Below are 14,072 nucleotides of genomic sequence, written 5' to 3' on the forward strand. Positions count from 1 at the left end.
ATGAAGAATAGCATCTGTGAAGGTACACCATGTTGAAGCAAATGCGCTACGGCAGCAGAAAAGCACAGCAGGTGTCACTCCTGTTAGCTAAGAACAGAAAACAGAGCCTACAATTCACAGACTCACAACAGCTCATGAGTTTAGCTTTACCATGGCTGGTAGAGAATAACATAATGTCCTGTAATATGCATTACCAGAGGCATGGCCGTGTTAAAAAGATGTTTTGAGGCGTTCCATGCTGAGTTCAGTTGTTTTTATGACATCATGGCAAGATACCCTTCTTTTAAAGCTTCAGTACTTTAGTGCAAGCTTTCCATCAAGCAGAAAACACCCTAAAAGCTTAATACTGCTTACCAAACTTTACAAGAAAGTTGATCCTCCCGGATCATGTTCTTCTTCATTTTTTATGACACCAATCATGTTCACAGCATCATGGAGCCAGAGTTAGATCTTTGTTTTTGGTGTTTTGAGTGTTTTTTTCTGCAACAGATAATGTCCTGGCTGGTTTCATTTTCTGGTTTTACTTTAGAAATGTAGTTTCTGTTCATTGTTTGACTTTGGTTTATATTTTATTGCTTGAATTGAAAATCCTGCTTCCTCTGTGTTTCTGTGTTGTGTGTTTTTCTAAATGACTTTCTGTTTTATTTTGGTAGTCTTTTCTCCCTTGTGTGTATTTAGTTTTACTTCCTTTTTTTGTCGTCCCTTGATTGTTCACTCCTGTTTGTTTACCCACCTGTTACACGTTCTCCTAATCAGCCTCATGAGCCTTTGTGTATTTATAGTCTCACTTCTCTCCTCATCTTTTGTGGTGACATCTTTTATCCTGCCTTGTGTTTTGCTGGCTAGTTGCTTCTGTTAACTATCCCTGCTTTGCACCAGCCAGTGTTGGATTTTGTTATTAACTTTGTGGACGAAATAAAGGTCAAGTATTTGTTCCGTCTGCCTACCTGAGAGTCTACATTTAGATCCCTGCTTGCACAACATGACAGAATGAAAGTGTGGGAACTGAAAGTGTGGTGGTATTATGTGCCCTTCTGTGCGTCCTACTTCTGTCCGCATGTATTGTGATGAAACACTAATGATATAAACCCATGTTGTTACTTAACAGCTCCTGGTGGCAACTCCCACGAGCACATTTATAAGGACATGGGTCAAAACTGTGACTCACCGCTGGATTGTAGGAGCTGGTTGTTCATTCATGATATAATACCGAAGTCACACATCGACTCGTCAGTGTTAGCAGAGACACTGACTCACAATTGAAAGATTGGTTTATTTTGGCTCATGACTGCTTTAACATCAACATGACAACCACATCCGTTTTACATTTGCTTTTCTTTAGTAAGATCCAAAAAGCTTCAGGGCTCTACTTGATTTTTTTGCATTAAGTATTATGACATTGTCAATTATTCCTAATTGTGGTTTATTGGGAGTTATGCAATCTGCAAACTCTGAGCAAGAGGAAGCATACCAAACACCATCCCTGCAGACATTATTGTGTTTGTCTGCTTGCAGTAATAGCTAGTGTAGGTGTAGCGCTGGCACAAACCGTGGGTGGATTCATTATGTTTTCAGGTATTCCATCCGTACCTGCATCCTGTTCTCTTGAATACCTTGAGAAAATGTATTCAAATTTGATACAAATGTTGGACCAGGTCAAAAGTCATCTTCTCCTCATGTCATTGTAATTGTGATGTCTTGAGAGACTCATCAAGGACAATAATACAGTTTGATCTTTGAAGCTGTTGAGAAAATCTGGGACTGGGAGGCTAAGCCAGCATCGGTGAGGTGACAAAGTATGGTTGGCAGGTGTAGGCAGGAGACAACAAACCAGTGCGTTCTCATGCTGAGGTGTCACATAATCCTGCTTTGCAAAATGCCACCGTTAAGAGCAACATTTCTTTTGGCATCAGGGGCTTGATGCTGTGTTCCTGGCAACTTTGGTCGCTAAGACAAGGAAACCTCATTTTAAAGCTCTGCAAAATCTGCCTCAGGAAATTGGAGGGGTGTCAGTGTCAGGTACTTAGTTTAGCTTCTTTTGTCTCATTGTTTTGTTTCATGTACACCCTCATTTTACTTTCATCTGCTGGGTAGTTTTAGGAGCTTTAACCTACTTAGAGTTAGTAAAAGATTGTCACTTGGGTCATTATGTGCACAACTAGCCAACTAAGATTCAAATGTGCTGCCCTCACCAGCCAGCACCATAAATATTAGTCCGTAAAGTAATTTATTCTTATTTTATTAATATATAATGTAAATCACCAATTGATTCTGAGATATTAAAACACCACCTGCCACTAACTGGGGCTACAGTCCCAACAGATGGCGGCACTGCAGGAGAGACAGCTGTGTTAACCAACACAGTTGGGCAATACTTTTATGTAGAAAGTGGCATGGAATTTAACAACATTTGTTTCCTCATCAGATTATTGTTTTGAACTTACCAGTGACTCGTGAAACCAGCGAATCATTCAAGACCAACCTTCAAGATGTCATCATTGGTGGGGATAGGGGACAACCTTTGTAACCTAAGTTACACCCCTTAATTGTTTGGAAGAGTGCAACGATAACGCAGAAAAATGCAAAAATACTTGCATGTTTGACACAACTTCCTTTTATCTGGGTTATTGTCAGTTATCATGCCAACCCGTAGCTCCCACTAGTTAAATTCCTTCACAGACGTTCAGCAGACTTTTATAACGTGAGTCTAGACAGGCATGGATATAAACTGCAACTTGATTGGCTGCCGGAGGCATACAGCCACATGGCAGTAATTCTAGTTATTCATCTTTTTCTGGCAAATGTATCCCTGTACCATCTGTTTGATGTGGACATTGGATGCGTCTCTGGTTATGAATTGCTGTACTGCCGCATGAGCCGTACCTGTGATGGAATGAGCGGCATTTGATAAACAGCTGCATTTAGATTCAAGATCACGTCCTCCGCTGTGTCCTCCGTCGGGTGATTCATGCTGACTCCTCCACCTCTGCTCACGATGTAAATCAGCAGAGCAGCTGGAGCAGCCTGATCGCACAGAACCTTCTGCTCCTAACCTGTTATTACCTCATCTTCCTGCCACTGTAGCAGTGCTGATGATAGTACCGCCGCACACCTGTTAGAGTCTCTTTTGTGGCTTCTCACAATGTCTTTGTTACCATTCCCAGACTAATTCTGTAACAGATAGCATAATAGGAGTCAGCGCCAAAGGGTATCAGATATGAGCAGAGCAGGAGAGATGATCTCATTGGAGAGAAAGTGTTTAGTTCCTTCTCAGGCGGTGTGCTCGCTGGGATTAATTTCTTTAAAAATTCTTAAACTGAAGCTGTCACGTTTTGAGTTTATTTTGTATTTTTGATTTTTTTTTATGTTACATTGCCATAATATTAGGTTCTTGTGGTATTATTTCAGTTGAGTTTTATTCCAGGTTTTAGTTTAATCCATGTCTCTGTGATTTATGACTCTTTTCCTGTCCTCTGTATAGCCTGTCTTGTCCACTGTGTTTTTCTTTCTGTTATGTCAGTGCTTTAGTCTCTTCCCATTTTCCATGTCTCCTCAGGTATTTCATGTCTGCGTGTTCCACATTCTAATTGTCACGTTCGTGTTGTCATGTCTACGTTCCATGCTGTTTCCTGTTTTATTGTGAAAGTCCCTGTCCTGTTTGCAGCGTGTCTACTTTTGCTTCCCCTTGTCTTGTTAGGTCTGATTTGTCCCAGCTGTGTTCCCACCTGTTCCCCATCCTCTCATTACCCTTCTGTGTGTTTAAGTCCTCCGTCTTCCTCTGTTCTGTGTTGGATTGTCTGTTTGTCTGGCTACATGGTTCTGTGAGTTTCAGCTCTTCATGTCTCGGGTTTTTCCCGCAGACTCTGGTTCATGCTTATTTATGTCTTAGTTTTTCATGTTCCTGTTCAGGCCATGTTCATGTCACAGTTTTCATGTGTTAGTTTTTCTCCAGTTTGTTTTGCCTTATTTTTTTTGTTTTGATTTCAGTTTAAATAAACGGCTCGCTTTCTGTTATACTTAACCTTTCTTTCGTGTCTGCGTTTTTGTCCACACCTCAAACACACCAGCGATCCCCACCGTGACAGAAGCAGCATTTAGCAGTCTCATAAAAAGTGTTCTTGTGCCGTGTAATAATTAATCATGGGCTGTTGGTGGTGTATTATTTAAACAGAGGTACATTATTTTTTATTAATACACATAAGGGCTTGCATGCTTGTCTTTGAGCCAAGTCCTCTGGCCCCTCAACAATGATGGAGCTCTAAGAGTGCATTTTATTCCCCAACCCACACCAACCTGCTGTTTTCCACTTATAATGGTAATAACAATCATTAAGGTGGATATTGCAACAATATTTTCTGAACTAAGTTGAATTTAATGGACCTTTTGAGGGGCACAATCTGTTCACATATAGCAAAGCCACTCTGTGTTACCTTGTTTGCCCCAAACGTATGCTCAAGTGAACGAACCCTCTATTTACAAAACGAGGACATCAAACTGTAAAAGAAATGCCAGCAAAACAAATGAATAACACATGAAAAATATTAAATATTGAAATAATAATATGGCCTGTAAAGGTAGGTATTTGTAAGCCTCTTGGTTCAGCAGCAGATTTTTTTTGCAATGTCTAGACCAGGGTTAAGGAACTCCAGGCCTCGAGGGCTGATGTCCTGCAGGTTTTAGACCACCCATCACCTTGGGTCAATACACCTGAATCAAATGACTAATTTATTACCAGCCCTCTGGAGAACTTCTAGACATGTTGCGGAGGTAATTTAGCCGTTTAAATCAGCCGTGTTGCATCAAGTAGACATCCAAAGCTTGCAGAACACTGGACCTTGAGGCCTGGAGTTCCCCCACCCCTGGTCTTGACCAAAAGAGGTCACAGCTGAAGAATGTTCACCTTCAAAGTAAAAGCTTCGCTTTACTTTCTAGGCGAATGGTGTCTGTTACAGGTTTGTTTTGTTTTTCCGGTTTCACAACCACTCGGAGAGACGTTGGCAAGTGTTTGCAGACAAATCGGCGTCTTAAAACAACAGCAATCTGCTAGCTATCAAAACAATCACAAAGAGGTTTATGGTGGAGCACCATATACTGATTCCATGTAGTGACTTCCAGTAATCTCCACCAACCACTCGCAGCTTGACAGGGCATGAACCACATAAACACTTTGTACTAGTGACTGGTGGTTGCAAGGCAGTCTGTGACCAGTCTCCAGATGTTCACAGACACCAGGTGCCCCCTGGTCTCTATTATTGGCAGCATTTTGTAGAGGGTAAAGAAGACTTGGCAGATGTTTGACTTGAAAGGACAACTATAATCTCCACATTCCAATCATTTTTCTTAAAATGAACACTATTTCTTTTTTTCTGTTGTAGTCTGGAGAGCTGTTGCTCAAGATCACCACTGAATGTTAACAAGGACTTCATACTTCATATTTTTTCCAGTCTGTCTATTATCCTTGAGTATCCTCTGAAAACACAACAAGTAAAAGATTTATCTTTTGGGCTCTTTCACATTCACACGTTTAGGGTAAAAGGTTCCACTGCTGATCCAAATATTAATCCACGTCACAGTTATTCATGAGATGAATGTTTGTGTCAAGACACATCAACTGAAGGAGGAAGACTAATGAGAGAAGATTCCTTTGCTTTTATCCACGGGGTAAATCATCTATTTATAGTCATCTACATCAATATATTTCCCTCTATGCAGCCTCCGTCTAATGCTCCATAAAGCAAGCTTCACAAGCCTTCCTCTCTGATCAGAGATGGCTTTTGATATTTTAAATAAGGTATTAAGTAAACAAAAGACATGTGGGGTGTTTTCTTTTAAAAAATTAAACAAAAACCTTTAACCTTGACAGCACAGAAAAATCATCAACAGAGGAAGAGAAACAACATTCACTCAAATACGCTAAGTACGAGTTTATGTCCGTGATCTTCAATTAAACACTTAACATCCTCCATACCCAGACAAGAGAGCACAGTCGAGTTTTAGCTGATGTTCCTGTGTGTGGGTGGGTTTATAGTCACTCCATGAAGATGATCTATTACTTCAGCGGAACTGAATTATTGAAAATTAGCTGCTGCTTTGTGTTGATGCCTTTCGTGCCTTCTTGTTTGTAATACTGTTATAGATAATTTGCCGGAACTCTTTCACACCACCAATTTAATACCTGAATTATATTATTTCCTACCATATGCATTACAGAGAGGATTACATGTCTGATCAGAGAGCCATGCATTTTTTAATGGAGGCACCGAAAGCTATAAAAATGCCTGTTAGGCTTTAATGGGTGGTGGCATTACATAACTGTCTGCCTACTTACCCCTTTAACTGTAATTGTTCTTATAATAGAAGCACCCCCCTCTACCCTGCCATTAATGAGTTGACCTTTGACCTTTTGTATCCAATGCCCTGTGGAAAATTGCACCAGTATAAAGCAGAGCAGTGATTTCTTCAGCTGGGTGGGAAATTAGATAAATACCAGCGACTGTGATACCAGCCACATTTTATATAAAGCAACAGTGTCAACCTTCCTGACTCTCTAACAACCGGTTGTTAATTAACAAATATTACATTTCATAATAACTTTGCAGTACTGTGTTGTACTGTATACGCTTTTTTTTATTATAGATTGTTTTTACAGTCAGACATATGCCATACAAAACTTTTGTTGTCTCTCTTACAATCTGAAAATGTATTAGTTTTGATAACTATTCATGTGTTGGCACTGAACGCTGCTGTATTATTTTGGTTTTGTTTTGTTTTTTTGGATGAATTGTAATCATGAAGATAAAGTGAGGTCTGTTTCCTTGTTACGTCATGACAAATGAAGCTAACATAATAACATGAAGTTGATGCAAATGGATATATTTACATTTTACAGCTTCTCACTGTACTGTAAAGTGAGGGATGCTGTCATTAGGCTAAAAATAAAAAATTAAATAAACCTACCGTAAATAAATCGGAAAGACAGCAAAAACTTTAGAAGTGGCCAAATTATCAATCAGGTAAAAAAAAAAAAGAAGTAATCCACTGGCCAGCAATGCAACACCAAAAATCTGGAAAACCACACAAGACAACTAAAGTGCATGATGACAGAACTATGTTCATAGTTAATTAAAACCACTTAAACATCTGTTCAAGTCAAGAATGCTCTCTAGGACGTTGGCATATCCTCATCAAAGTTTTAGATTAAGAGATGCCTTCGTGAAATGCAGAGGGTTTCTCAATGGATGAAATACAGCCTTCCTTGGAGTCCACTGGTCCTAGACTTCATACAGTCATTGACTGCAAAGGATTTTCATCAAAGCATTAAAAAATAGGCATCCATCCATTTTCTTCAGTCATGGAGCCAGAGGTGGGGTACACCTGGACGCTTCATTAATCTCCCTCTTTGGCTCTCAGGGGAGGCGGACTCATCTTTCCCCCCCTCCCTCCCTTATCTTCCCTGCTGCTGCTTCTATGTGTTTGTCTAGTCTCGTCTAACTCTAACCCTCAAAGAGTTTCCCAGTCTTGTTCTCTAAAACCTAAAGAATTATGGATTTGATCAACTGGTCCCGTAATGGAATTGACACCCTGCTAGGCTTGCGAGAGCCCGATTGTCCTGCGGAGACGTTTGCTGCCAGATACTCGATGGTCGGTTGCGTCGTGTGTCTGGCGACACTGTCGATGGAGGACAATGAACGACATCTATCAATTTGGAACCATGATAAGAGAGTTCGGGCTGATTGGAGCTGGTTCGGACCTAGCTTATCGAAGAACAAGAAGCGGCTACAGCTGTTCAAAATCCCATAAGGCTGGCAAACATGATAGATGATTGGCAGGGCTGTGAGTACTTAGACTGTATTTTGAACGCAATATGGAATATGGATAAGATCTTGGAGAAGCTCATGGCTCTGTAATATGGATAACATCTTGGAGAAGAACAATGGGAATTGAGAGAACTGGTGACCAGTGATGGACATTAGACCAACTGGAAAATTGGATGCAGTTGGCCCCCCTGGCGCCAGCTGAAGGCCTGCCAAGGTTGAAGCTGACTAGAACATGATGTCAGAACTCTTTGTACCTCCTCCAGGCCACCAGGGTCCACTGGAGACTGTTGACTGACGCTTAACCGGGCGTGGTAACACTTTCTCTCAGCTGAACATGGGATACACACACACACACACACACACACACACACACACACACACACGAAGCACGTACACGCCCTCACTATCACCCTCCCTACCCCGGATCCAACGCTTCCTCCCATGCTTACCTCCCATCGGATGTGGACACCGGATCAGCTGGAGGCGCAATCGAAGATTGCAGCGGTCCCAGATCAGCTGTACACACTGGAATACTCTCCCATGTTGCTTGTCTGTGTTTTATTGTGTTGATATCTGTGCATTCCTGTATTATGCTTTTGTGTTACACATTTCGATGTTTTTTTTCCCCCTTGCTACCTAGCCTGACCTGTCTCCCCAATGTGATGTTTGTGTATTGTATGTTCGGTTGGCAAGGCAACTGCAACTGACAAATAAACGCTATCTCATCTCATCTATTGCAGGGCTAACAGAGAATAACCAGTTTACAATGATCAATTAAGCTAGCATGCATGTTTCTGGACTGCAAGAGGAAGCAGGAGGACATTGATAGAACCCACAGTGGTACAGATGTACACTCTGCATAGCCCCAGCCATCCAAAGGATTCAAACCTGGAACCTTCTTGCTGTGAAGTGACGATGCTAACCACTTCACCTCTATGCCACCCCAAAACAATCATATTTAAGTGTCACATGTCAGTTTAATTGGAAATCACTGTGATAGTGCACACAAGCAAAATTACTAGAGGTATTTGCTCACATACTCATAGACCTAACTGCCTGTTTTCTTGTTGTATTGCAAAAGAGGTGGGGGGGGGGCGGTTTTATGCAACATGGTTTTTCTCAGATGACTCATGGGTGGACAGGGAAAGACTAAATGTGACTTACCTGACAAAGTGAAATCGTAAAATTGGGCAGAACATTTTCACAGCAATTTGTTGCATTGTGTTCATTAAATGGAGATTTTATTGCCAGTTCTGAGGCTTTTTGTAAGCGGCCTCAGTACGTTTAACGAAGAGCCTCAGCACTGGCAATTATTCGCTCACAAGGGACCAATATTAGGAAAGGTATGTGTTGTGCTAGTTCAACAAGAAGCTTTCATCTATATTTTTCAAGGTCCATGCCGACTATATGAAACTGTGACGGATAATTCACCCCAAATAATGACTAATCCTCCAGGTGCACTGTTGGCGCTGGCCACAAGGCCTGTCCAATCTCCTCCTAAGTCTTCATAGTGCACTGGTGTTAAATACCCGGCACAAATAAGTATTCAGGAAATAGCGAAGCTTTAATTACATGCATCAGCACATGGAGCAATTAGGCATTGCTAACTAAAGCTACAACTCCACTCTAAATGCGGGTTTAGCATACAGAGAGTGGGAAGCTTTCATTGCCAAGGAAACTAATGCAACAACCCCCTTTTGTCTGATTCTGTCTAATATTATGGATCAAAAGGAAGTTGCGCTGCATGTCACGCTGCACGAGAGCTCAAAATGTCCCCTTCATGTTTTACCATCAAACGAAAGTAACATGAGGAAGAGGGACCCAGCTTTCTCACAGGCCTTTTTATATTTGCTTAAAGATGTTAAGGGCAAGAATCTTCTATCCCTTACTGGAGTGCTTATCTATTATTTCTTATTAGAGCAGTGATTCAAGACTTACGCCAGACACAAATAGCAGGTGTTTGGATACAGGGCCCCTATTCTCTCACCATTTGATTCACTGTTACTACTATTACTGCTACTATTCATGCTGTTCAGCACTCTGAACAAGTCAGTCATTTTATCCTGTGTATTCATCACATTTTAAATGTAGACAGTGCTGTTTGCTTTTTACTCCTGGAAAATAAGAAGCTGCTTTTATTTTTGCCTTAACAGAAACACTGAAAAGCCACAGGTTTGCGTCAGCAAACATTGTGTGCCAGTTAGTACTGTGCGGATGACCTCTGTCCATTATGTATGAGAAGCACTTAGCAACGTGACTGTCATCATTCAAAGGCTTCAGAGATTTCCTTCTGCTTTATTTACTTCAGCAAGTTTAATTTGACCACTTGAGTGTTACCAGTCAATGCAGCAACAATATAGATGTAATTTCTATACTTGTTGGTCCTGTGTATAAAGACAGTGTGTGCTCTTGTATGTATGTGATGTAGTTGCGACCCAGTTTTGAAACGTTTCAAAAACTTGTTTAAAGCTCAGGTTGAAATCCCTACATTAGCAAACATATCAATAAACCCACAGTTCCCGCAGAACCTTTTCTTTCCAAAGATGAATTCTCAAAATACAGTCAGGCCAAAGAGAGCCTTCACTCTGCAGTCTTGTGAAAAACAAAAAGTGAAGAACAACACCCTGTTATGCAATAGCTTGTAGAAGAACTTTATTAAGTAATTCTTCTCTGTATGACTGTCAGGTTCTCACATTGTTGTGAAGGAGTTTTGCCAACTCTTCTTTACAGTATTGTTTCAGTTTGCAGGAATTCATTTATGCACAGCTCTCTTAGGGTCCAGACCACAACATTTCAATCAGGCTGTGCTCTGGACTTCTGACTGGATCACTGCTACACCTTGATTCTTTTCTTTTTCAGACATTCTGTTGTATATTTGCTGCTGTGTCTTGTTGCATGGCCCAGATTCAGCTAAGCTTTAGCTCCTGGACAGAGGACTCGACATCTGACTGGAGTTCGTGGTCTGCTCCATGACTGCGAGGTGCCTGGCTCCTGTCGTTGCAGAACAATCAAACCCAGAGCAAGCCCAAATCATTACCCCTCCACTAGTGTGCCTGGCAGTTAATAGAGTTAAAAGAGTTTGTGCTGATATGCTCCATTTTTGTTTTTGTTTTTTTGCCACATAAGGTACTGTGCTTTGTTTAATTTACAGATATCACCATTTTTGTCTTGTGTATCCAAATGATATTGCTCCAGAGGTCTGGTGGTTTGTTCAGATGCAGCTTTGCAAACCTAAGCCACGCTAAGGTTAAACGTAACATTTAACATGCTAACTATGGACTATAGGGTCTGAAACGTAGCTCTTCGGATTTTTGCAATTTCTCTGAGCACTGCATGGCCTGACCTTAGTGTGAATTTGCACTCTTGGGAAAATTGGGAGCTGTCTTGAATGTTTTCCACTTGTGAATAATCTTTTTCGCTGTAAAATGATGGAGCTGAAATTGTTTGGAAATTATAACCCTTCATGGACTGATGGCCATTAACAGCTGCTTCGCTAAGATCCTCACTGAGGTCTTTCATCCTTAGAATTTCTAACACACACCTGAATGCTCCAGACCATCAAATAACTAGAATTGCTGCTTTTATAGAAGGCTGTACTTCATTTTTCCACATGACCTTAAAAAGTCCTCTTAAAACTTTATTTTCTCACACACACACAAAAAACTATGATTATAAAAAAAGAAATCTACCTGATTTCACTTTGGTCACTATCCCCTTCAAGGTTGTTTCCTTGTGCATCTCTCCAGTACTTTTGCTATATATGCATGCCTCTCTGTAGCACGTTCTGGTTACTTAAAGATCAAGGAGCACAGTGCACATCGGGATTTTCCAAATTTAAATCAAGTATGGTTTTTATGAATGCCCCCTTTTACTTTAGACACCTTTTATATACTTTGATTTCTTTAGCCACTAGAAGACTAATATAATTCCTGCCCAGACAGAGTGAGACATACTGTTATTTACTGATATTTTTTTTATTTATGTGTTTAAAATACATATGAAACAGATACAATAAATTATATCCCAAATATTTACTTTAAATTGTTACAAAAGTTATCACAAACTGTACACATCATGACAGTAGTCGAAGTTGTTCTCGGTCCATATATACTCAAACAATTACAGCTCAAAGCTCTAAGGTCCTAAACATGGAATAACTCGGTAAGGTAGAATTGGCTTCACTGGGTCTCCAGTTTGACTAATTGTTCACAACTATTACAGAACGTGTCGAAATTGCACTCGTTTACAGGTCGGAGCGCTTCAAAGTATCACCAAACAATAGAAATACATTGTGATGTCTCTATTTCCATAAGTTTACGACAGCTTTTTAGAATTCACTTTTCAATATATACAAACAAAAGTGCCATTGACAAGTATGGATATATACAACTGTAAACACAAACTTTTTAATCTGAAATACTCTGACATATTCGCATTTCCCCCGATAAGTGCTTAATTTTTTTGTAGTGGTGAGAGGCATGCTACAAGTAAAAATATTCTCTTTTTTTTTAACACAGAGGACAGAGCCAGGGGAAAAGAGCATCATTAACTGCATTTGCAAGTAAGATAACAGTACATAGCCTTTTTCTATTTGCTATGTTGGGTTCTTATTAGTTATTACTCACAGGAAAATCTGAGATGATGGTTTATTTCATGTGGCTTAAAAATATAAAATATTGTAAAAATATTCATAATATATGGAAATATTTGAGTGTGTGTGTGTGTGTGTGTTAGCCACTGTTTGTATTAATCTTCTGCGCTTTTTAAAATTAAATTAACTGTTCAATAACACCTACTCCTTGCTGACTATTATACCTGTCAAGCCATTTAAATTTACAAGATTTTCTTTTTTCTTATCACCTGAAACACAGCTGCCACCAGCAGACACAGCTACAGACTTTATCAGCTGGAGCCGTAGACAGTATAAACCATGAATGTAGAAGTAAGGCCAAGGCAGCTCCACAGTGGCCTCGTTTCTCTGACAAGTTCAGCCAAGGTGCAGCTGCTTTAAACATGCATTGTTTTAAAATTGCTAAAATTGTTTCAGCAGGGGTAGGTAATCTGGTTTAGAATGACCTTAACCAAACAATCCGACCCATAAATGGGATTTAGAATTGTATTTGTCATTTATGGTTATTCTAAGTCTCAGAACTATTTTTCAGGTTTCATATCCATCCTCTGACACTTACCCAGATTGGGGTCGGGAGGGAAACATCACCTCGTGTGTCCTTGGTCCGACCCAAACACGGACATGGCCAAAATGCATCTAGTCTTTTCTTTTGATGAGCAGTAGTGGCTTTAAGCTGAGCCCTTCTCAATTGATTGACCAGTAACTAGTTTCAAGCTTTAGTGAATAAAACATGAAGTTCATCTGGTAAATTATAGTTTGGTAAATTATTAATTAAAAAGGCAGGTTAACCAGGGTATGCTCCTTGGCTAATGCCACGGCAATCTCAGCGACTGTGTAACACTGTGAACCTCGAGGCTTCACAGCAGCTATGTTGATCTTTTATACTATTAGCGGCTGCAGCTAGCTTATTAACTATGCTAGCTATCTGAGTATTTAAAATACTAACTCTTTAATGTTTCCCACTGACTCGATTTAAAATGTCAATATAATGCAGGGATCCTAAAAGCGCAATCAAATGCTAAAAGATTGCAGCTAAAGCTCCGTCTCCCAAAGAAAAATTTAGCAACCTTATAAATTAATGATATATGGAGACGACGCGGCATTATTCTTGTACTCCAGTACAGGTTAATTTGCCTAATTATTACTGTTAATGTAAGAAACCTAAGATGTCACTACTTTTTTATTCTGTTCACTATGCTTCATTATGTATGTTTAAAAAGAACAACAGTTTTATTTTTAATGTTGCACATCAAAAGTTTACACAGAGGACAAACAGATGTGTTTACAAAACCTGCCTGTGGTTGCGTGAAAATGAACATTCAAGTGGGAACGAACTGCCAAATCTCACAGTCCACGACAGCGGTCATCTCCATGCGTTCTGAAGTGAACACCCTACAATAATGAACGTGGGAGTTTCAATATCAGTGTTACTGGACTAATTAGAGGGTAAGTTTAATTGTTTCTAAATAATACTGCTGCTTGTGTTTGCAGTTATGAAATAAGGTTGTTCTGTGTGTACAAAAATAAAGATGAATTTGTCATTTCATTGTGGCCAATTTTAAGAAACCAATTTAGTCTGAAGTTCATTTAGACACACTTTAATTTGATCTTTCTGTACATATGCT

Source organism: Diplotaxodon limnothrissa, linkage group LG17, assembly GCF_057381915.1.
Source record: "Diplotaxodon limnothrissa isolate DT_005_m linkage group LG17, D_limnothrissa_male_GT1.1, whole genome shotgun sequence".
Classification (NCBI taxonomy): Eukaryota; Metazoa; Chordata; class Actinopteri; order Cichliformes; family Cichlidae; genus Diplotaxodon; species Diplotaxodon limnothrissa.